Source organism: Corvus moneduloides, chromosome 11 (genome assembly GCF_009650955.1).
Source record: "Corvus moneduloides isolate bCorMon1 chromosome 11, bCorMon1.pri, whole genome shotgun sequence".
Lineage (NCBI taxonomy): Eukaryota > Metazoa > Chordata > Aves > Passeriformes > Corvidae > Corvus > Corvus moneduloides.
In genome coordinates, this window is record NC_045486.1 from 8721572 (window position 1) to 8745810 (window position 24239).

The 24239-nt window shown below is 38.8% G+C and overlaps 1 protein-coding gene across 5 annotated transcripts in view; it reads left to right on the forward strand.

The window, feature by feature from the left end:
• FHIT (fragile histidine triad diadenosine triphosphatase) overlaps positions 1-24239 on the forward strand; it is a 622475-nt gene that overhangs the window by 24135 nt on the left and 574101 nt on the right. For 3 of the 5 annotated variants that reach the window (XM_032120697.1, XM_032120698.1, XM_032120700.1), the window contains 2 exons: positions 15444-15575; positions 18115-18246. The gene's annotated coding sequence lies outside the window, so the exon portion shown is untranslated. The remainder of the gene's footprint in view (positions 1-15443; positions 15576-18114; positions 18247-24239) is intronic. The other 2 variants (XM_032120699.1, XM_032120701.1) reach the window with 1 other exon arrangement.

Genomic DNA, 24239 nt, shown 5'->3' on the forward strand with positions numbered 1-24239 from the left:
AAAAAAAAAAAAAAGGCAGAAAACACTGGTTTAAACTGACAGAGTCAGGATACAACCCGACTCCCTGTTAATCAGGCTGGCGGTGGCAGTCCGATAAAATGGTGGCTGCCGTCCTCCTGAAGTGATGGATGTGGTTCTGTCGAAGCAGTGATCCTGTAGAAAGGGCCTGCTCTTCCTCAGAAGGTCCAGTGGTGGCTGTGTAGCTCCTGTCCTCTGGGAATCCAGTGGAAAGGGTGTCTGTAGTGTTCGGAATCTCAGATTATATCCACGATGGAATGCTTGGTTCCTCCCTCTGGGTGGAGCATCTCACAATGGGATGATGAGTCATGAGGCCAGGCATTGATTAAGCTCATTAACAGAAGATGGTCCGGAGGAGGGAGTTATCTCTGAGTCATACAGCATGGCATTGATGGGCCATTAACAGCAAGATAGTCTGGGGGGAGGAGGCAAGGAAACACTGCCCCACCTGGTTTCAACAACTCATGAGGATGGTAATAGAATACACTGCAACCCAGGCCAACAACACTGACATGAACATGGTTATGTATGTGTATGTGCCTTTCCTTTGGTGCATAAAGAGTAATTTTTATTGTGTTTAACTCCAACAGCCACATTTTTATTAGCTGGTTATAAATTTCCTTAGCACGGGACTTCTCAATTATTATTAATTGTTGTAATCCTCAAAGAAACAAGCCCATTAGGCTCGAGTGCTGTCTCGTTACCCCTGTACATGGATCGATGCTGGGGAATGACTCAGCAGAACTCAGGCAGGTACAGGCAGCCCTGGCTTCCCCTCCATGGTCAAGCCAACAACCAAAAAGTAAAAGGGTAACAGAAGGTTTCCTCCAGGGCTGCATCCGAACCCCAAAACACATGCATGGTGGGATCTTCCTCTTCTGTTTCCCAGGCAGCTGTTTCACACATCTTGAATTGTGTGTGAACATTTGATGTGGAGAGGTTGTGCTAAGTGAGAGCTGGGCTGCAGCCCAGCTCCTGCCCTGCTGGGGACTGCCCTGGTGCAAAAGGGAGAGGGCATTTGTCTCTCCTTGTGTACACAGTAGCTCTTGGGTGCAGATTGGAAGTTACCCTTGCTTGGGCATCGTAAGATTACAGGTCGCTGACTGCCCTGCTTTTTATCTCAAAGATGATAATTTTCAGAAAGTGTCTAATAAGCAAGAAACACTCTTGAATTTTTGGAATTAGGTTTAGGTGATTTAATGTAATTCTCGCCTTTCAACTATTGGTTTCAACTTTGCCTGTCATTCTTTCAAGTTGTTCCTTGCATGTTCTAGTACAGAAAACATTAAAAGTAACCTTTTCTTAATGTTACAAGATATCAGGAGAGTTGTCTGCCTGAATAATGGAAGTGTTTAATTTCAAGAGGGGGGCAAATTATCATCTGGCTAATACAAAGGAAAGGAATTATGTCTGGAGGCAAGGTCCCTGGACTGGGACTCAGGGACTGTGTTCCCAGCTCAACTTCGTGAACTTCTTTCTACTATTTTATCTTTTAAGCTTTCTATATCTCATTTACTTAGGCTTCAAGTTCTTTAGGGTTGAGGCTTTACCATGTACCATGAAACTATGAGGTCTTGATTTTCACTTGCAATGTCTGGGTACTCTAATAATTGAAAGGAAAAAAAAAAGCTCACATCATTGGCTTAGTGTAGGAAACAGGCAAGTCACAGGGCCTATGATGCAGGGGCACTCCTAAAATCACTCTGTTCATCATCTCAGCCTTTTATCACTGTCTGAAGTTGGTTCTTTATATGTTTCTGCGCCAGTAAAGTGTATGTTGAAGTTCTCATCTCCCTCCTAGGGGTGCTATTAGGTTTAACACATTAACTTCTATATTAACTTTTATATGCCTGGATGAAAGTAGCTATAGATATACAGTAATGCTCTGCATTAATGGCAAGGCTTATGCACTATGGAGAGGGAAGGGGGGCCTTGCATATGAGATACAGCCCCTCTGAGGGCAGCACAAACCAAAGGGTATCTCAATCCAGGTATCTGATGCTGGGCAAAGCTTGTATTCCTGGAGTTGAATGAGACAGGAACATGCTGGGGAGCAAGGCACACCATGGTGGGGACTGTGGTGGCACTCAGAGCTAGAAACACCCCCTGACTGTCCTTTCAAAGCACAGAGCACAATCAAACAGCTCCCGAACTTCTGCAGCAAGAAATTGATCTAAATCTCTAAAGAGATTTAATTGCTCCAATTTTGGAACTGGGTAATTGTAGCTGGTCAAAGTATTTCAGCACTGCAGTAATAATTAACCATGTAGTGCACTGATTCTCCTGACAGCCCGGATGTTGGGCTCTGCAAAACTAATTTCCTTCTTCTCTATTAATACGCATTTACAGCAAAATCTATGCCACTGACCGTATGATCATCTTGATCATTTGGTTATAGGAAAAGATGCAAGTCAGAATGCCAGAGGTTAAATGAATCTAACTGCACAGCAAAAAAATACCAGTTGGTCTGGGAACGAAGTTTAGTTCCCTCTGAGGAAGAAAAACCTACATTGCATCAGATGATTTTTAAATGCCAAGATCATCTATTTAGAAAACTCATTAAAAAGATTTTGTATATCTGAGATCCTAGTCTGTTCAGGTGAGCCTTTTTTCTCATAAAACCCACAGAAAATAGATACGAAATATATGATATGAATTTGTTCAAACTTCAGATTTCTAAAAATACTCGAGAGCACTATGTAACTACAAGTCCCTCTGAAGAAATTCCTAGTGTAAAATAAGAGTCCAGTTCCTTGAGGATTGAAAGATGATGCAATAATCTTGGGTAGATGTGGAGCTAGGATGTTTTGGAGTAACATGGCTTTGAGAGAACATAAAGAAAGAAAGGCAGATTTCATGAAGCTGCTTGGCTGTTTGAGACAAATCCTGCAGACACACAACATTTAAAAGATGCTTTTGGGTTTTGCTGTGGTGGACCTGGACCCATAGTTGAGTTCAATTAGATTAAATACCTGGGATCATCCAAGCCATTGTGAGGCACCTGACAAGTGTGTGTGGCCTGTGTGCCTCCAGGAAGCATTTGGAAAGAAAGATCAAGCTGGGCACTTTTCTGCCAATGGGATTCATTCATTCAGCAGTGTCATTGGTGTTTCATAAGAGAAAGAGACTGCTCTGAAGAAGGGGGCATATTAGAAAAGCCAGAGTTTTAGCTGACCTTAGAGGTTTGTGTCTTTCATGATTTTATACTTTCCTTTATTTTGTTTCAATTCATGTGAGTCAACCTGCATAGGAAAAAACCCTCCACAAAAAAAACTTTTACAGCAGTTATTAGGTGTTGGGGTGGCTCAGCCTACTCTTGGGCTGAGACCATCAAATGTCAGTCAAACCAGGGCCATCCACTGGGTGGATTTCCCCGCCCAGGACAGTGGGTTGGAAGGCAGACCAGAGGAGATCACTGAGGTCTAGGTTACCTCCCCCTGGGTGGCTCCCAATCCCAAGTTACCTCCCCCTGTTCCAGAAAGTTCTCCCTTTCTTAGTTGTTAATTGGTTCCCTGTTGTGACAGGGCCATCCACTGGGTGGATTTCCCCGCCCAGGACAGTGGGTTGGAAGGCAGACCAGAGGAGATCATTGAGGTCTAGGTTACCTCCCCCTGGGTGGCTCCCAATCCCAAGTTACCTCCCCCTGTTCCAGAAAGTTCTCCCTTTCTTAGTTGTTAATTGGTTCCCTGTTGTGACTCCTGCCTCCCTGTTTTCCCCATTGGTTCTGGAAAATTGTATCCTCCCCTCTGCCTGTATCCCATTGGTTGTTTCCCCTTTCCCCACCTTGCTCCGCCCCCCCATAAAAGGTTGTGTCCTGTGCTTTTTGGGGCCTTTTCAGGTCCCTGGACCCTCTGGCAAATAAACCTGCTGGAACCCACACCAGAGGCCCCTCTCGCCTTCTTTGCTTCCGGGCCAATGCAGGCCAATCCATTGGCCACCCGACGTGTTTCCTCTGAGGAGGAGCCAGCGCACGCATCCATCTCGCGCCCATTCCACTGAGCCGTCCAGCGAGGACGCTGTGGAGGCCAACGCTGCGTCCCCTCTGCCCGAGGGCACGCCGGGGCTTGTGATAACAAGCCCTCGATTGTGTTAATTAGGCGTTCTGCATCATTTAGAAACCCTTCAACAGCAGAACTGGGCCAATCCCAACCTTTTTGTTATTTTTTTGTCTCTAGAAGTTTGTAATGAAAAGGGCAATTGTTCTTATTTCAGCAAATAACCCAGACCCACACTGAAACACTCAAGGAAAGAGCAGGTCCTGCATCCTGGGGAAGTGACACTTCTGATGGAGAGTCACCTGAGGCTGCTCATCATTGTAGGCTGTTCTCCTTTGGCAGATTTGTCAATTAAAGATGGCATTCACACTCTATTATTGCCATTAGCAGGCACATAATATTAAAGAAATTTTGTTTTGTATATGCAGTTGTCCAGAACTCAAAATATTATGAAATACAACAATGAAATAAAAGCTACAGAGTTAAAACATTCTTGAAAAGGCTATGTAATGCAAATATATATCCAGAGATTTTGCACAAGTTCCATCCCAGCATTGCATACTGCATTTCTGCTTGCAAAAGAACTATTAATTTGGAAAAAGAGAACAGGAAATATCACTATATTCAGAGAATTGTTCTGCTGAGGAAAAATAACTTAATTAAAGTGAATTGACTAATTTGAAAATGTCTGAAGCTACCTCTGGACAATATTAAGGTGAAGAACAAAATGTATAGTTTAGAGGAAACATGGAAAATGATATCTTCTCTGATGATTGGCTAAAAGTATTTGATGTGAAACGTCTCTTAATGAAATTCTTCCCCAAAGTAATGATGACAAGGTGCTTCAGGCAATATTTAAGTCTAATTTAGATTTATTGCTGGTGTTCTAGGTTAATGAAAAGCATTCCATAGGGAGCTGCACATTGCCTGCTGTGTTTTTTCTTACTATAAATCTCATGACATAAACCATAAGAATATTAAAAAAATTATGCTACAGGATCATAATGCACTTACAAGCAGGTGGCACAGGGTTGGCACAGAACAACCTGGCTACCTGCTCCATCACTTCTCTCTGATGTCTGTGACATTAGCAGCTGGAAAAAATACAATTATTTGTGAAGCATTATCTGTGTTCTTTGTTTAAGAAAGGAAAAAAATAGTGAAACATCCCAGTTAAGGTGCTGAAACACCAGAGAGCCATTTACCACCCTCTTTCCTAGTGGAGACTTCTTTGCTTGAAATACAGCACACTGCATTAAGTCTGTGCACTTTTCAAAGAACACCTCCAAAGATATCTGTAATGCAAAGGTATCTACATGCATTGATATGGTAATCAAATGTAAATGTCATAGTAGGTTACTTGAGATTATGTATTTTACAACACAATTACATTCCCATTAAATTAATACAGGAATCTTGTATTAGCAAGGCACACTTGCTGGCAAATATCTACTTAATGGTTGTCTGTGACAATGCAGAAAAATAAAAATTTTGACTGATGTTGAAATACATGCCTTCATTGCAATAGACAAACCATACCTGATTCAGTTCTCATTGGTCTGTGGGTTTATTTTTCCTTATCCAGTTGCTGTGTTCACAACCTGGGTACCTGATACAGTGACCTGTATTTCAGGATGTGCTTGGAAAAAACCCCAACCAACCCCCAAACGTAGTCACTGTGAGAATGGATAAGTTTTCATGACCAAGGGGGGAATGTTCAAATGATTTATGTGTCTAATACTAGCCCTCTTTATCTTCAGTACACGCCTCTAAGTTCCAAACTTAAGTAGTTTCCTGACTTAGGAATTTGTGTTGCAAATTCAAAGGTGGCACAACTGATTGTCCTGTTTACAGCCTTGAGTCTACCTCTTGGCATGTTACAAGGTCCCCACATTAATAATTTGTTCCTTTCAGTTGATGGTGTAGAGCTCTGAGTATTTGGCAGTGAACACACCACCTGTACTGGATTAGTTTGATACCAAGAGCTGGAATCCTTTTTTACTTTTTTCTTGCAGCAGCAATGGAAATTCCTACTTTCAGCTTCCTGACTTACCAGGAAAGATGGAGAAAACCCTGTATCCTGGTGAAAACTTCAGAATGAATTAGCATTCTAAAGAATTCCACCCAGAAGCTGTGTCCTCTTCCCAGAACTCTCCAGGAAAAATTGGTTATTTGTTTAAGCTGGACTCTTTGATACATTGGGAGACACTGTCACTGTCTAACCTGAAGTGATTCCATAAGAAATGCTGGAAGCTGTCATCTTCTTCCAGTGACTGAAAAGAGGCTGCTGAAGGTCATGGAGGCCACTGCAAAATAAAAACTGTGTGATGGAAAGTTGGACCCATTTCCTTGGCTGTGGTAGCTCACAATAACTTTCAAAAAGTCAATACTGCTACACTTAATTACTCGGAGTAAAAAATTTTGGTCCATATTTTCATCAGCCGTTCGGAGTAATAGAATCTTTGTTGCCCACAGCACAGCCTTCGTGGTGGCGTGGACCAGAATTAACTCTGGCTATGAAACCAGCCCAGATCGACGGCTGAAGTAAAAAGCCTTGTTAGTTGCAAAGACAGATTTACATTAAGTATGCACAAATCATAGGCTGAGACAGAAGAGACTTTCCTGTAGCTATTGTCAAAGGCAATGAAATAAAGTATTTGTGTAGATTCAGTTCTCATCAAAGATATTAATGCATGCAAAATCTTTCTGGATTCCTTTCTACAGCCACAAACCTGAGCTCAATCCTTAATCTCATGATTTGACCTAAAACTTAAAAAAAAAATCTAGTCCTGTAGCTTTTGCAGCTGTCTGCAACATAATTCATAATGGAAAATTCATTTCGTCTTGATTTATTGAGGGTGCTCACTTAAATCTTCTGTAGCACGATAGATTGCATCTCAGTAAAAGGGGCCAAACCAAATGGTATTTGGATGAAGTATAAAGCTTCAGACCCTGACCTGAACAAATTCCTAAGACTCAATGACTTCATCATCCAGCCATTGCTAAATTAAAGATGAAGAGCGTAGGAAGTTGTGCATAGCAGATGCAAATGTGTTTTATATAGAATATGCTAACTTTGACTATTTTTTGGTATTGTTTGCACACCCAAGGAACGTAAGATGAATTTGTACAGATTCTCTGTGGGTGTAGGAAATGCACACTGATCTAATAAAAGAAACTACATACATGAAAATTTAGTTTTCTTGGAATTTAACCAAATTAATCTATGTGAAGTAGACAGTATTTTCACATATATATATATACACATATATATATAATTTTTTCTTCCAAGTACAAAAAATAATACATCCTCATCATGAGTACATTTTAAGAGATCCATTATATGAGTTAAATAGTAGAAAAATGCATAGATTACATGAAAAATTATGTGATGATGTTCTCGTAGGATAAAGACTGAAAGTTTGTAAAGCCCAAGCTGAATACATTTACATATAAAAAAAAAAGTTTTAATGTCTGTTCTGGAACTGAAAAGAATTGGAAAAAAATCTCCTGTATGTTGAGAAAGAGGTGAAACAAGCAAACTTGAAAGCTGCCTCATACAGCAAGTAACACTGTCTGTGATCTGCATTTTAAGAGCATCTTCAGAAAGAACCAAGTCAAAACAAGGATTATCAATACAAAAGTATCATCAGAAGGATAGAATTTTATGGGCCTTCTTCCATGCTTAGACAAAGAGAAATAAATGTGCAAGTAGGAGGCTGAGAGAGGATTATGACATTACGTGGAATGATTATGCTTTTATTTCCACAGGTAATCAAATGGAGAAATAATCGAGTCAAACTTATTATATCCTTGCTTCTTTTTGCCCTTTGTTTGTCACTCCAATGAGGAAATTTCAAATTTACAAGTGAAGAAAAATAACAGTTCACAAGATATTCCTCCATCCGGTGTCAGAACTGCCAATCTGTGCTTATTTGTGTATGGATTGTGAACAACCTGAACACAGACCATGAGCATGGTCTAGATTTGTGAACAGACACAAAGGGTGTCCACTCAAAGAAATGAGAACATATAAAGAATGGCTGCTACAAGGGTAAAACATACGTGCAAATGGTCATTCATGAAAAGCAACATTCAGTGGTGAAATAGCATTGTAGTTACTGTGGCAGTGAATGGCGCAGCTCTCACCCTTCTTTACATACTGCTTTTAACCCAATCTTATTTCAAGTGTCATGGTCCAAAAAGCCCTGATCAACTGTTCCAGGGTGACACTGCGATGCCTGGGACATCTTTTCCACTTTTATTTTTTGATGTATATGTGTTAAATCATTCTTAACTCTTGCTACCAAAGAGTTGGTATTTTTTTGTATTTCTGTATGAAGGCCTAGCCCTCCATTTTTTATACAAGCACATACACTTTCATTCATTGTATTTGACCCAAACATTCTATTTTTATTTAACACTTTATGTATAAAATTTACTGTATCAAGATATTATAAGTCAATAGAAGAAGCATTTACATTATAATGAGCATGCAGCTATTTCAACCTGATTGACCTTGTTACAGCTTGTCGTTCAATTTCTTAATTAAAAAGATGCAATTTTGTTTCTATAGAGCACCCAAGGAAGATGAAATTCTGAGCCAAAAATAAACCAAAACACTTCTGAAACTTATAAAGAAATGTCTTATCATACTCCAATGTGAAAGGTCGTTGATTTACTGCCTCTGACAAATTATAATTAATTTGGAAAACAGAATGTTTCTTACCCTCATTAATATTTTTCTTTACTATAGGGATAGAGGTCTGAGACTTGGACAAAACAAGAAAGGTCATAAATAGAGCATCATTCTGTCACTCTTGAGAATCTACTAAAGTCCTCAGAGAGGCAAGTTATTTAAGAATGTGCTTAAATGGCCCTTGTCAGTAAAGAACATCAGCGCATTCTTCTCTTTGCTTGGAGATTTAGGTATCTTTTAACTGTACTTGGTTGAACTGAGGCATCATTCTAAATTCAGAGATAGAGCACAATTTGTACAATAAGAAAGGGAAATATAAGTACAAATACAAATTCCAACTTCCTCATAAAAAGGAGTCTTAGCATTATTTCTTGACTTCATTTAGCAGGAATGAAAAAAGATTTTATACAAGAATACTGCTTTGACAGTGGTGCTTTGCAGTAAGGATTGCTCCTTGAGTTTCCTTTCCAGAGTCTGATACCTATGAAGAGCCCACTGCTGTGGGGGTAAGTTCTGAAAAGCAGCTGTCAGGGTTCCTATCGAAATGGTTTTGGGATCAGCATTTCAAGGAGTGAATGGTATGCTACAACTGTTTCACCTAATCCAGCCAAGCCCAGCAGGGTTCAGCAGGTGATGCCAAAGAGGTGTTACAGATGTTGTGACCAGTTAAATTGTTAAGGTTCTATTACTTTCTACATAATTTCATAATCATTTTGCAAACATTAGTGCAAGACAATAAATCAAGCATTGCACTTGAAATTTAAAAATAAACTCAGGACTGTAAATATTTATATGTGTTAATAATGATGTCACCAACCCAAACTACGCACAAACAAGTGTAACATCACATGGGGTATGAAATTCCAGACCTTAGTGAAAGCCCTCAGAAAGCGATGGCAGTAAGTCTGTCTGCTGACATCAGCCAGCTTGCCAAACACCAAACCAAATGTGGGTCATTCTGAAAGCTGGTTTTGTCTGGTTTATCCTGGAAAACTGCATTGTGGCACTTTTAATTTTCCCCCAAAAGTCAATTAAAAAATGAATGCAGGAGGAAGGACTTTTTTGCTGAGAGAAGTATCCTCTTGATCTTAGATGATTATAGATTTAATGACTCATCTCATTAGCCGACACTGCTCTGAATGGTTTTAGTTAAGAAACTATCAATCACTGCTGGAAATTCAGCTTCAAGTATTTGTCTGCAAACAGTTAACAGCCAAGATGGATGACAGGAGATGGAGAGGAAGGACGTGGCAGGAGGTGCCATGGTTTTGTAGAGCTTGTTGTCTGCAACCAGATGTCCATTGCCCAGCCCATTCCACAGGCTCTCCTCAGTGGTTTCCTGCAGAGCACAAACTGAGGAAGGGACCTTTGCCTTGGGGCTGCACCTACAAAGCTGTGAACTCTCCAACGTCGAGCGTTTAGTTCCAGCAAAGGGATACCTTGTCATTCACTGTCACTGAATGACACTGAGTGACATCCAATTCATCCTTGCCACTAGATGACAGCACAGCAACACACATCTAGGAAGGAACCAGTATTTTGATACGGGTTAAGAATTCCTGGAGAAACAGGTTTCAGGAATTTTAGGACTAGCCCCATGGAGACAAGAGATGACATAAAATTTCTGTGTCTTTGGACTTCCCCATCCAACATGAATGATGAGAAGGAACTTGCATGATGTCTGTGTTGCTGAGCAGGACAAAAGCCTCACGTGCACTGGAATGTTCTGCAGCTGGATAGTTTCCTGGTGTTTGTACAGTAAAGCAGAAAGTATGAGAACATGGGGACCAGTAACCCTCAATGCCAAAACATAGACCTGGCTACTAAATCCAAATGTCTAAGGAAGGTATTTGGTACAAGAAGGAATTAGGATCCTTTTGAGATCAGATGACTTCTGATGTTTTTGTTTAACAGGTCTTTTCCCAGTGCTGATCTGGAAACTTCAAGGATAGAGTAGACCTTTACATATTGAAAGACTAGAGAAGGCTGGTACTGATGGATGCTTTGGGCTGGAAAGCACCTATAATTCTGCCATTATTTCATGCATATTTCTTGACAAACTCAGGATTTCTGGTAAAATACTTAACTTTTGTCCGATGTTCTAATGAGAAATTAAAGACAATTAAGGGAAAAATCCTATGAGTTCAATTTCAGGAACATTATTTCTGGAGAGTTGATGCAAACAAGAATCTTCCTTTCTTCTCTTTTTCTCTACTCCAAGTTATACTATTCTTCCAAAAAGAGAGAGAAGAGGGCTACCACACAAACAGGTCTCTGCTCCAAACTTCTATAATCCAGTCCAGTCCCTGTGCTCAGTGCAGGGAGGTGGAATACATGATACATTGACATCCTCTTTAATCCTTAAGCTTTCTTTCTTAAGTCATTGTAGTCCTTGAGCTTGAATTAATACAATATTTAGTTAAATTAATTCTTCACACCCAAAGAAGGAAGGTCTAGGAGTAGGTCAATATTCCTGTGCCACAAGACAGGGCTCTACACCAGACTCTAAGGAGAAGGGTCTTTTATGGTAGAATAATCTAGAAGTTCCTTCAAATGAATTCTTGGACTGGTCTCCCATATTTGTGCAAGCAGTCTACCTTCAGGATATTCTGAGATCAATCCCAGTCTCTTTCCTCTCCTCTGCCCCTTTCCAGAAATTTTCTGAACATCAGACTTTTTTTTGCTTGTCAAAAAATGTGGTTCATTCCTGTGAAAACTTTGGCTTTTGAAAACCCTGCTTTTCCAAGAAACAGTCTTGTTTCCAAATTTTTTCCAACCAACAGATGGGGAGAAGGTTTATTGTTTTCTGTGTGGCAAAAAAAAAAAAAACCAAACCAAAAAGAGGAAAAACTGTGGATTTAATTTCTGTACAACATTTTAAACCCCTGCCCCAAAATAAAACCAAAAAACCAACCTGTCCTGCTTATCTGTCCTTTCTTAAAGGCAGACATGTCTAGTCCTGAATTATTAGAGTGCTTTCTCCATGTTTGGTCAGTCCCTGATAATTAGTGCTACTGCACATGTGTAGGTATTCACCACATACAGGTGGTGACACAACAGGACTGCAATATATTAGCATTTTGTGACTAATTCTTTAACATGTTTACAATTTTCCTCATAATTCTGCTTTCTTTCAAAGGGTAAGGAGAAATTACAACCCACTGAGAAAAGGAGGAGAGAATAGTTGTGTGTGGGCAGAGAATAAGTGTATTCCAGGATTTTGTGACTTTTTCTTTCATCTCTTTCTATTTGATAATAAAGCTGGCTGATACCATACAGGGCGTACTTTCCCATTGGCAAAAAATGTGTAGGAGAAAAAACCCCAACCATGCCATTAATTGCTTATAAATATATGCTCTCAACACTAGCAATCAGCCTTCAGGATTTCTAACCTCTAAGTTCTGTTCAATTCCTTCATTTGAATAAAATTACCAACTTGTATCTTTTTTAGCATGATTAAACACATCACTTGCAGGCAGGTTATGATTAAATAGGAAAGATTTGCATTTGTTGAAATACACAGTCTGTGTGTCTCTCTGTAGGTGTGTCTGTGCATATCCATGTCCCAGTATCAACTTCCACATGTCTGGATACACACATGAATGTGTGTGACCATGTCTGCATGTAAATAGGGGAATGAGGAGCAGGGAAGAGAAACCAAAGCTAAGTTACATGGAATGATCTAGATGTTCAGGCCAGATTCTTCAATCTTCTGCACCCAGTAGCATCCAATGTGACATTCATAAGAATGCAGTACTGGATTTCGCAGGGAAGTTCAAGATACGAGATGCTGAGCCTTTCTCACTCTTCCAATCACATAGCTTGAGAAGGTCAGCTGGAGGTTGTTACTTCTTTCCTAGAAAACCTGTGTTTTAGAAGCAAGTAGGAATAAAAAAGAAACTCTCTCAGCTTGCTGAAAGCTTTTTCTTTAGACAGTCATGTTTCACATACATATGGTTGCACCTGCAAACACTATAGGAATATTTGTGCAGGCCTGCTGAAAAGCTGGCCATAAAAGTAATTTTCCCCAAAGTCATGGCTATAAAAAGAAATTCCTTACCAAAGTGTTACATGCTTTAAAATCTCTTCTTATTTCCCTTATTATTTACTGTCATTCTGCCCCCACCCCACCCTACAGAGTACCAAGTCTGTGCTTGAGAGACACAAACATTCTCTCATGTTATGATCTGATGCTATAATGTGTTCTGATACTGCAATAATAAATGAGAAAATTAGTGCCAGTAGTACAACATATCAGTACACAATAGGAAAAACCACATGAGGCATGTGGTGAATGCTCTGTGGTAATTGGGAATAAGGTGGGTACTTCTGCTGATCATGTGCCTGCCTATGGCAACTGAGTCTGAACTTCATTTTTCCATCACTTGGCTGGTTTAACACTGATATAACACCACAGTGGAATTAAGACCAACTGACACTGGTAAAAACGAGGGCAAAGTTAAGTCTCCTCTAACTAAATATCATGCAGTTGATCTTCTTTTCCTCACAGTCTCTAGCTTTTCTCTGCCTGTGGCCAATTAAGTAGGAGGCTTCTTGTCCTTCTACGTCAGGACATTTAATTTGTTGTTGCTGTTCATCTTGCAGTTACAGCTGTCAATCAGCTTTAAGGGCTGCACTGTCAGTTGTGGTCCCAGAGGGCCAAAATGCAGAGAAAGGCCATGTTACCACTTGCACTTCTGTCATGAGAATCAGGAGTTTATCATGTTAATAAGATTATGGTAAGAAGAATGCTATCTAAGCATGACAAATTTAAATGTCTTAGAATCCACACTGTTGGATAGTACAGCTTTTGTCTTCATTCATAGACTTGCATTACACCACTGCTGAGAGACTCTACTGTGCTCTTCAGCGGAGACACTTGCAATGTAAATAGAAGGACAGAAAAAAGAGAGCAAAAAGCAGAATCTTCATTCAAGTCAGACTTTCTGGGTCTCCATGAGATTAAATGATCTGTCCAAGGCTGCACAAATAGTATGTGGCAGTGACAATTTTCTGTATTTCATAGTCATTTGTAAACCTCTGTGCTACACAGCCAACAAGTTTTCAAGTTGCCTTTTGATCTGTATTTCATACTGAAATCTATTGCCTCGAAATAAAGTCATGATTACTCAACTCTGAGGAAGTTTGATGCCTTTTACACTAGTTACCACACCTGGGAAATACTGAGCAGTTTTATTTTCTGGTTCATCTCCTTCACAGTTCTGCCCACCTGTACTGCAGCACAGTGGTGGGACACCAATTTACCCCTCATGCATTCTCCCTGGCTTTGCAACCTATTGCAACGTATTTGCAAATGGGATTCTTTTCTGTCTTTTGTCTTCTGTCATTTGTGGTTCTGTTACCACTCAACAGGAATCAATGATCCTTTGTAGCAAAAAAAAAAATTAACCTCGACTGATAAAGTTAAGGGCTAAGAGTTGTTTTGAAAATTTATTTGGTAGCCACAAAGTAAAAAGATTTCAGAAAAGTCGTGTATGCTGTAACACTGCTGATTTCAGGAAAATTGTGTCAAGCAAATTTGACCCATTCACTTCTCTCTTATGTAAGGGGTAAGGGATACTCAAAATTGACAAAGTCAGAAAGGACTAAAACAATCACAGATAATTCAGATAAAAGGAGCTTAACTGTACAGTTGGCTAGGAAGTAGAAATGACTATAGTTGGACAAGAAAAATCCACAATTATTTTGGTACTTGCACGGACTGCACTTAGAATGTTTGGGAATGGCATCCATAAGGTGCTAAAATTCTCTAATAAGCCGAATGTGTATTTGGGTATGTTGGAAAATCAGTTGAAAAGACTAAGAAAAGGTGGTTACACATATGGGGCAATGCTAGCATGACAGATGGTATTTGTTTTATTTATGTCTTCACAACTGTGTTTATGTTCTTTCAAGAAGCCTATCTGGGTGGAGTCTTGCAGAGAGGTTGTACAGGCTCCTTCCTCAGGGAAGCTGTTAAGTGTGTTGAGACAGAAACAATTCCAGGCTTCATGGGGCCAGCAAAAAAGATACAGAATGAAGATGATGGCTGGAAGCTCGTGCAAAGACACTGCAGAAGTGAGGAGGATGAAGCCAGGCAAATCTCACAAGAGATGTTCCCTTCCAAGGAACAAGAGAACAGAATTTGCTCAGTGACTTAGGAAGTCATTGAGTTAACTGGGAGCAAAACCACCTACAAGGGACGTGAGGCAGCTACGTACAAAACATTGTAATGCAGTTCTGTCTTCCCCACCTGTTTAAAATAGTATTTAATTAAAAAGTTTAATTTCTAGTTTTCCTTCAAGTAAATGTTGGCTTTTCTGAATTTAAAACCATTCTGTCTGCACTGGGTGGAAGGTCTAGGCACATCAAGTGTAGTGCTTCGTTGACTCACTGTCCTGGCAACAGTCAAAATACAAAAAGCGTTAAGACAACCTAATTTATTGCCAATACCTATTAAATATTTTCTGACTTCTTGGGAAATCCTCAGTGATAATGAATCCTTGAATTACAATTTTGGTCTTTAAACCTTCCTTTCAAGAACAACAAATATATTTAGGAAAATATCTACAGTAAGAAATATGCTTCAGGAAAAGACACACTCTCCTAACAGAAGTTTGGTTTTTTGCCAGATGTTGAGCTTTGGCTCAACTGAATTTTCTCTTAGAACATAGTTCCATCTCCAGGTAAGTCTCTGAGCACATCACTAAGATACTGCTTTTTCTTTTCAGTTCTTCAGATAACTGCTTCAGGTGCTTTCTGGCTACTGTAAAATAGAACTCCTCTGTGGTGAAAAGATTTTGGTTTTACTTTTCAAGACATTCCCAGGAGAATGGGATCATTCAGCTGTCAGCTCCTATTAGGTAAACAGCACATCTTGGATCTTCGTGCAGAAGCCTCTCATTGCTACCACTGCATACAGGATAATGCAAGCAATTCATACTTTCCATTTATGTTAATAGTGACTTATTAAAAATTCATCTGAACAATTGAAGCTGGTAGAATCCCCCTGAACACTATATAATTAATAAGTCTTCCACAAAGGTGACCTAGGCTCAGTATGCAATATGTATTTTTTTGGCTTAGCATGGGAGTTTCTTGTTCCCTACTAGAGGAAATAACTAGTGTCCCTATGCCAGTGCCAGGGAATAACTAGGTATTTTCCAAAGCTACATTACTGAATAAGACACTGCCAAATGTAACTGATGGTAAGTGCCAAGGAGAGAAAAAATTATTTCTTAATCTCCATTCTCTTCTGACACTTTCCCCCCTCAGAACATTGCAGATGTTGGGGGCTGGCTCTCTGCTTCAGATCCCTCTGCACAAAATAAAGTGAGAAGAAGCAATGGTGTTGCCACTGCCTTCTATCTGGTGATTGAGGGTTAGAGCAGAAAGAATATGAAAAATACAGACTCAAATCTCATTTTATCTTCAGCAGATTTTAAAACACATCTTCATCCTTCTGTTTTCCTGCAGCCTGGTTGATTTTGAGAGTTGATCTCAGTTTTGACTGTTACAATTTCTATTTAAGTAGTATACTTAATTCAAAAATATAAAGTCATTGGAGAAAGAGTCCAAGACTGTTCATTTCCCAAGTGAAAAGACAGATTTTATTTGCAGTGACTTTTTTTATCTCTCTCTAAATACAAATATATTGAATGTTCAATTAATAATCTTTTTTTTTTCATGCAGTGTGCTAGGAGTTCAAGAGATGAGTATTCTCTCTTAGAATAATCAATAATTGGGTTTTGAGGACAACATGATGGAATTTGCAGGGCCAAGTCACTCAATATGGATCTGTCACATCTCCAATTTGTATATTCAAACATTTCAGCAAAATAGAGATAAACTCTGAACTCTTCACCGGCAAAAGGCATTTGTGATCGTGATCAATGACTTCTTGGTTGTTTACGATCATGATCAATTGCTGGTGGACAAGTTTTACAGTTATAGACTCCAAGTGGTAACTGAAGAGTGAATCTGAGGATTAGATATGGTGTGTCTACACTCTCTCTCAGTCACCTCTAAAGAGGTGCCTAAGGCCAGTGTAAGCACTTTAGAAGATCTTGCTCTTACTTGAATTGTTCTTGGGTGAAAAATTAGGTCTGTAAAAAAAGTGTAATTCTGTGCTTTTCCTAAACCATGTATGAATAAAAGCAATAATTCCACTTGTACAAGCTGACAAAAGAGGGACACCTTCATTTAAATTCTATAAAATGGGAGTTATAAATTATATAACTTTTTAATATATTATAATTATAACAATACTTTAAAAATGCACTAATTTTAATGAGAAATGAAGTTTGAAGTTGTTAAAACTATACAAAACAATACTGACTTTTACAGCTGTGAAAGTTAAATTATTTGTGGAAGTGGGATTCTAAAGTATTGATCAGCAAATCCAGTCCTCCAGTGTGTTACCTTTTTTCATTCCATGAAACTTAAGTGTCCATAGTCCTTTCACAGTGATTTAAAAAATGAACATGGAAATGTATTCCCCCTTCAAAGAGGCTTCAGTTACTAATTCTGTTGGTCTGAGAGAGCAAGGATGGTGAAGTAACTCAGTGCTGAGTCTGAGCCTGCCACAACAATCAGAGTGTTTTTGGACTGCCAGACAAATCAGTCTTAACAGCATATGTTCATTCCAGAGTCTCGACAAGTCTACAAGGATGCAATACATATTTTCTTACTGTTAACAACTTCATGTCAATCACCAAACACATGAAATTGTAATGGTTACATATTTTAGAAGACACATATCTGGCCAAGGAGGATTAGAATATTAAATAAAACATTTGTTGGCATGGGAAATTATGGCACAAAAAAATCTGTTGGGGTGAGGGCTGTTGTAAATAGACAAAAAGAGGCCATTGGTGACCTTTTAACATTCAGACTAGCAGACTCCCCTTTTATAACCTATTTATTAGGCACAGGAAGAATTTATCTGCTTAGTAGAGGAAAAGAATTCTTATTTGTTCCTCACAAAACCTGGTTTTTAAATGCCTCTGTGACAGCTCTGTCTCCTGGCCTTGCTCCTATATAGCAATCAAAACAAAAGATGTTATGAAACTATAGAACTTACATATATTAACAGTGTACTGTTTCTATAATGGGAATTGCTTTGAGTGACTTTAATGCTCTGTAAGAGCTGCCTTCATCAGTGGAGTGGCCAATGGAGTTACACAGTCCAAGGGAGACCAAACAGTAACCTGCGTCCCCAAAAGAGAGGGACAGCTTCTGTGAAAATAAGTTCCTCTCCTGAGAAAGTCTTTCCCTCCTTCAGCCCCTCTTTTAGACTGTGATCATTAGCTATGTGTTTCTCAGAGGAGTCTAGTTGTCTCTAGCTGAGTACAAAGCTAACTTTAATACCTCTGTCTCACTTTGAATTCTATTCTATTACAGCATCCTTGAAATCTGTCAGGGAAAACAAGCCTTATTCCTCATTGCTCTGCATCAAAGACACATAAGCTGGAACTACCCTGACTTCCTGCACTGCACCCCTTCCAGGAGTGATAGCATCCCATACCTAATAAGGTAATCAAAGCTGACTGCAATACTGCAGGTGGAACTAGATTTTATACACTATGTTTTTCATTTGTATTCTCTGTGTTGGCATTTTCATCTTTCTATGGATGCATTTGTTTTGTAAGCGTGTGTTTTTTTCCAATTCACTGGGATGATGACTTCAAGTAGTTACTGAAAATAGCCCTTATCTATTATTTTTCTGGTCAGTATTCTGCACAAATTGTCTTTTTAATAAGTACTTCCTACTTCCTTATATAAGTCCAAATTACCTGTACTGTTGGAGACCCTGAATGTCAGTTGCTCCTAGTTCAAATACAGTTCATATCCCTTGGTAAAAGCCTGTGAATGCCCTGTGGTTCCCCAGCTATGCAGTCTTCCATTATATACCCACGGACTCATAAGAGAGTTGCACATCCTGATACTCCTGGCTGATGAGCAAGGAGACAAGGAGGAAATAATTTTACTTTGTCAGACAATGTCTAGGTCTTGGAGTTATTATTACTGAGTCTGCACTCTTTCTTCCTTGCTATGAGAGACAACTTTTTTCTTTAAAGAAACTAACATCTAAACAGATGAGATAAAGGATGGAGAAAGGAATAATATATCATCAATTTTATAGATAAATAACAAAGGTACAGGGAAATTAAGATACTCTCCTGTTGTCACACAGGAGGTCTTCAGCACAGGTATGTTCCAAACAAAGCCTTCACTCTTTGGTGAGGAGTCTATGAACTGTGAGTTGCAAGGATGTTAAAGCTCTTTTGTTAAATCACATTTCTCTTTTAAGCAACTTACAGCAGGGCTTTTTATGGGAATCTTATGTGATCTAATTAATCATCTCCAGACTCATCATTGCAGATTCAGTACCTGCATTTTTATCAAGCTGGCATTTATTTTGGGATTTTTCAGTTTTGTGTATGATAAACCCTACCTGAATTCCCCCAGGTTCTTTGTTTTGTTTTTATTAAAGTTTCCTGTCTCCCTGTTGCTGGCCAGTGTCCTTAGTTACATTAATACTCAGTTCACCATGTGTGCAGCAGGTAACTGGCTTGTGCACACAGTGAACAGAGTTAATGCTGCAGGTGTAGACTGGCTGTATCTGCACTAAATCTGGGATGAACTGTGAGTGTGAAGTGGACTGAGTTCCCACTGAGCTCTGTATTGTGTGGAAGAAGTAAAACTTATCCCAGCCTACATTGAGTCTACACAGTGTAACACTGCCCTTTAATCTGTATTAGGGTCTCTCTGTCCAGCAAATTAATTGGTTTTATCCAGGATGGGGTTAGGCAAGAAACAAGTGTGTAAATGGCGGGGACAATGGGGAGGCTTTGACTGAGATGAATCAACACAGCAGTGCAGCTAATGCTAATTGAATCCTTCCACTCAGCACAGGATTACTTTCAGTTGGTTCTAGAATGGCCTTTTCCCCGAGATACTCACAGATGTCACCAGAAAGGATTAGGAAAGGACAACCATGAAAATCTGTCTAATGGCATCATTCCTCTTGTATTCCCTTCCTGGTTTGTCCCAACTTCAGAGCATGGCCTGAAAACAGCAGGACAAACAAATTCCCAAACACCTTCAACAATTTGCATTGTTAGACATGATCTGAGTCTCCAGGGCTTTCTCTGTTCCAGAGGCCAATGCTACCAGGATGGTCAGAAGCAAACATGGACCTGCTTCAGAATAGTTTTATTTGGGAATGGGGAGAGTCAGAGACAAGTGGCAACATTTGATATGAAAGAGACAAAACCACAACTGTGCTTCTCAGGGAACAGTTTCTCTCTTGTATGCATGGTTAAAAATGGGACTGAATTTGCATGTGTGCTTATGATCCCCAGAGTGGGTCAGGGCCCTTCTGTACTACGGAAGCACAGAACAGAAAAGCAGCCACAAAAAACCTACATCAGAGACAGAAATTACTTTTCTGCTCCAGGATTAAGTGTATTCATCACATCATCTTAGCTAGAATTTTTGTGGCTTGGTTTCCTTTGTTCGGCTGCTTTGCATGAATATTAAAGGATGATTTGGGGAGGAAGACAAAGTGTCTCTTAAGAAACAGAAACACAAAGAAAAAAACCTTTTGTTTGCAAGTGCACCAGACCTTATAAAAGTATATAATCCATGGATCATTGGCACGATCAACTGTAATGGCTCCAAAAGAGCCATTGTGTTAATGTGGCCGATGAGCACGAGTACTGCCTCTGCATACTAAAAATTCTCATGAAAATTTAAGAAACATGCAGATAGTGGATAAGTGAAGCATATAGCTGTTTTTAGAAATTGAGAACACAGCACTGTAAGTCTCATCAGAACGTAGAATAAACCACCAGCAAAATGTAACTTTAGTAATATCTGATATTTTTTCTCAGATAAAGTAACTGATTTTTTGACAAAGGAAATGAAGCAGGTCTCATTCATCTGGACTTCATAAAGGGTTTTGATATAATACCATTTGGGAAATTACTAGTTAAGCAAGAGAAGTTGGGGAATAGTAGAGGAAATCTAAAGTAGGCAACGAAGTATCTAAAAGAAAGAGAACAATTTAAAGGGAAAGCATTGCAATGAAAAGAGCATGCTAATGGAGTTCTTCAAAGACTCATTTAATATTTTCATTAATGAGCATGACACAGAAAGGAAAATGTAGTAATTTCCTCAAAACAGAAAACCAGGTGAGATAATCAATGCAGAAGAGGACTAGAATAACATGTGGGTCAACTTAGATGATTTGATGATCTCAGAAATACAAATTGAAGGGCATTTGATATTGCACACTGCAAAGTCATGAGTTCAAAGATGAAAAAGGATTTTTGCTTTTAATTGGTGAAAGTCTACAAAAGGATACTGCAAGACAACTGTAAGGACTAATGCAAAATAGAAGAGAGAACACTTCATCTTAGGATGTATCAGGAAGGTATGGGAAACAGTATTCCATTTAGACAGTGATGTAAGACCTGATCTTGAATATGACTGAGAATCCCAGCCTGAAAGAACAGGATTACTAATGTGATTAAAGAAAATGCATAGAATTTGACTTGTCTAGTCAAAACAACAGGCTGGGAAAGGTTCTGATTAATGTCTGCCAACAATGAAGAGAGGCAAACACCTGACATAGAGGGTAAATATTTAAATTAAAAGTATTGCCAATAATGGGCAGTTTCACATTGGCAATGCATTTGTTTTAGCTGAAAATTAGGAGATTTTGGCCATTGGAGGAGCGACATGCTGTAACAACTTCCAATAGGAATAAGTGTCAAACATCCAGCGGTCTCTTAATACAGGATGTGAACAGTTTGTGAATGGGATGAACGGGAGATGATAGTGGTGGCAGCTCCCAAGCTGGGAATCCATTTGTGTCCCAGATGTGATTCTATGCAATAATATATTTTGAACAGTAATCTTACTAACTAACTTCTGAGTGACCAATCCATGACCTTGGCCCACGGTCATGCGATTCAGACAGACAGTTCCTAACTCAGACTTATGTCACATCTTGTATCACTTCGCATGAGAACTGGTATTGCTTTCCATCTTACCACATTATACTGCAGCTGAACTTTTGCATCCCAGAACTTCTGTACTTTAAAACAAATGTATAGTTTGTTTTCTAAGTAATTCTAAGTAATTTTATTTGTACCCTTCTTGATTGTTTCCTTTTATAATTTTGTTCTTTAACTTTTCACAAATTTGTAGCTAAATATTCTGTTTTATTGTGCAACTAATCTGTTTATTTCCAAATCTTAATCTGGGTTGAGTTTTTTGACACCCATTAACTTTTGATTTTATTCAGCAATGACTAAGACTGAATGACATTAATGAAGTAGAGAGAGATGGACAGAGATAGAATTTAGAGCCTCAAAAGAATATTCTGATGTTGCTGTGCATTAAGTCACCCCAAGACAAAATGATACAGTATTAATTATATATTTACTGTCACATTCTGTACGGCAGGAAAAAGTGGGAACTTGCTTGAAATCCTCTGTTTTTTACCTTTTTCTGCTTCCTAGGATTTATTCCACTTCAATCCTTTGCTATGTAACCTTTTTTCTGTGAGGTCTCAAAGAAGTCTGTCAGATCCATCTCAGTCAATTCCTTAAGATCCTTTGGTTGAATATGATTTAGATCTTCTGAATAATAAATATTTAAATTATCTAAATATTCTTTTACTTCCTTTTTATTAATTCTGCTGCTAGATATTCCCAAACCTCATTAATATTTATCTCACTGAGCTCCATGCTTTCCTTTTATTTTATATTAAATACAGGGAAAAAATGTAGATGTTGAGCAATCCTTTTTCTCTCTGGCCAGTATCAGATGACCTTCCTTTTGATTTAGGAGATATTTGTTTTCTTTTATCCATAGTGTATTTATTTTCTTCATCTCTTCTCCCAGGTTACTCCATTAACTTGAATTCTATTTTGTCCTCTCCCATCCTTATTATTTTTATATTTCTGTATTACAGATGTAGCTGCTTGTATTTTTAGCTCTCATCTATTGTGTTCTTTTCCTTCTGTCGGTTTGTAAATGGACAGTGTTGCCATATTTATGACTAAGGGATTTTCTATGTAGGACTTGCAGACTGCCTCATAAAAATATTAAAATATGTGCTTTATATATTTGTCATATATGCAGCTATATAAGAATAATGCCTGTTCATTTTTGCTAATTTAAAATAGTGGAATTAGAAATAGCAGTTTAAGGATGGTTGTTGGATGCAGGTGTTTGAATCTGAAAACTGTGTGATTAAATGCTGGCATCATCGTAGCCTATGGGAATACTGCCATTTGCTTCAGCTGGGTTAGGGTTTTATTCTGATTCTGCATTTGTACATAGCTTTAACTTTATGCCTCCAAGGAGACTGGTGGCTTTAGCAGAAGTTGCAACACAGTAACATTATTCCTCTGCTTAAGTGCTTGCTGAACTGGGGCAATATTTTTCAGGTAAGAAATGTTTTCACACAGAGAAAAATTTGTGTAGAATGAAGATGGCCCTATTCTAGAGCTAATGAATAACTTGAGGGAATCCTGCATGTGCACTTCCTCAAAAAATAGTATTGAAATATTTATGGACAATGTATTATTTAAAAATATCTGGTATAGCCACACTCTCATTTGCGTAAGTGTTTTCCTGCAGTGCTCCATCCACAATACTTCAAAGAACAATTGAAACAATACTTTATTAATTATCATTAAGCAATAAAAACATCCGTAAATTGTGGCATTATGCAACCCTAATTCAAAACTGGAAGGACTTCAGTTTTTATTGTTGACATGACTTGATACAGGTTGCTATGTTTGGAAGTTTGGGGTATTGTCTAACAAAAATGCCTAAAAGTACTACTGCTATGCTATGACTACTATCACAGTATGGGTATCTATGTACACAAGTGTTTTTTAAACAATGATTTCTCCACAGAATCAAAACTTGAATCATGTAGATATTTGGAGTATCATGTAAGTTTAGGGCCTGGGGAGGTTTTCTAATTGTAGGGAATTCTCCAGGACATGCAGCTGATGTTGATACATGTTTGCAAGTGTGGCTGTGTCCCGAATATGTGTGCTTGAGACCACCCAAAAAATCACCAACAAGGGTATGAGCAAAAGTCAGATTTAATATTAAACTAGAAAGCACAACAGGCTCGTTAGCAAGATTCACTCTACTTACAAAGGACAACTAAGGCACAAGAAGGGAAAGCAAGCAACAAAAAACCCAAACAAAATCCAGGCAATCAAAGCAGAAATGAATAGAAAACTACCTAGGGGGGTGTGTGGATGTGTGTGTAAAGACAATGTAAACAAGGATGAAAAGGAATGCAGCCTAAAGCTTAACAACATTTAAACTTAACAGTACTTTAACTTAACTTATAGCTTAATTTATAGCTTAACCATAACAATCTAACAGAGAAATAACACTTAACAGCATTTATCCTAAATTATAACTATAACTTAACCTAACTTCCAGATTTGCTGTAGCATATGAGCAAATGGTATGCATGCAGACAG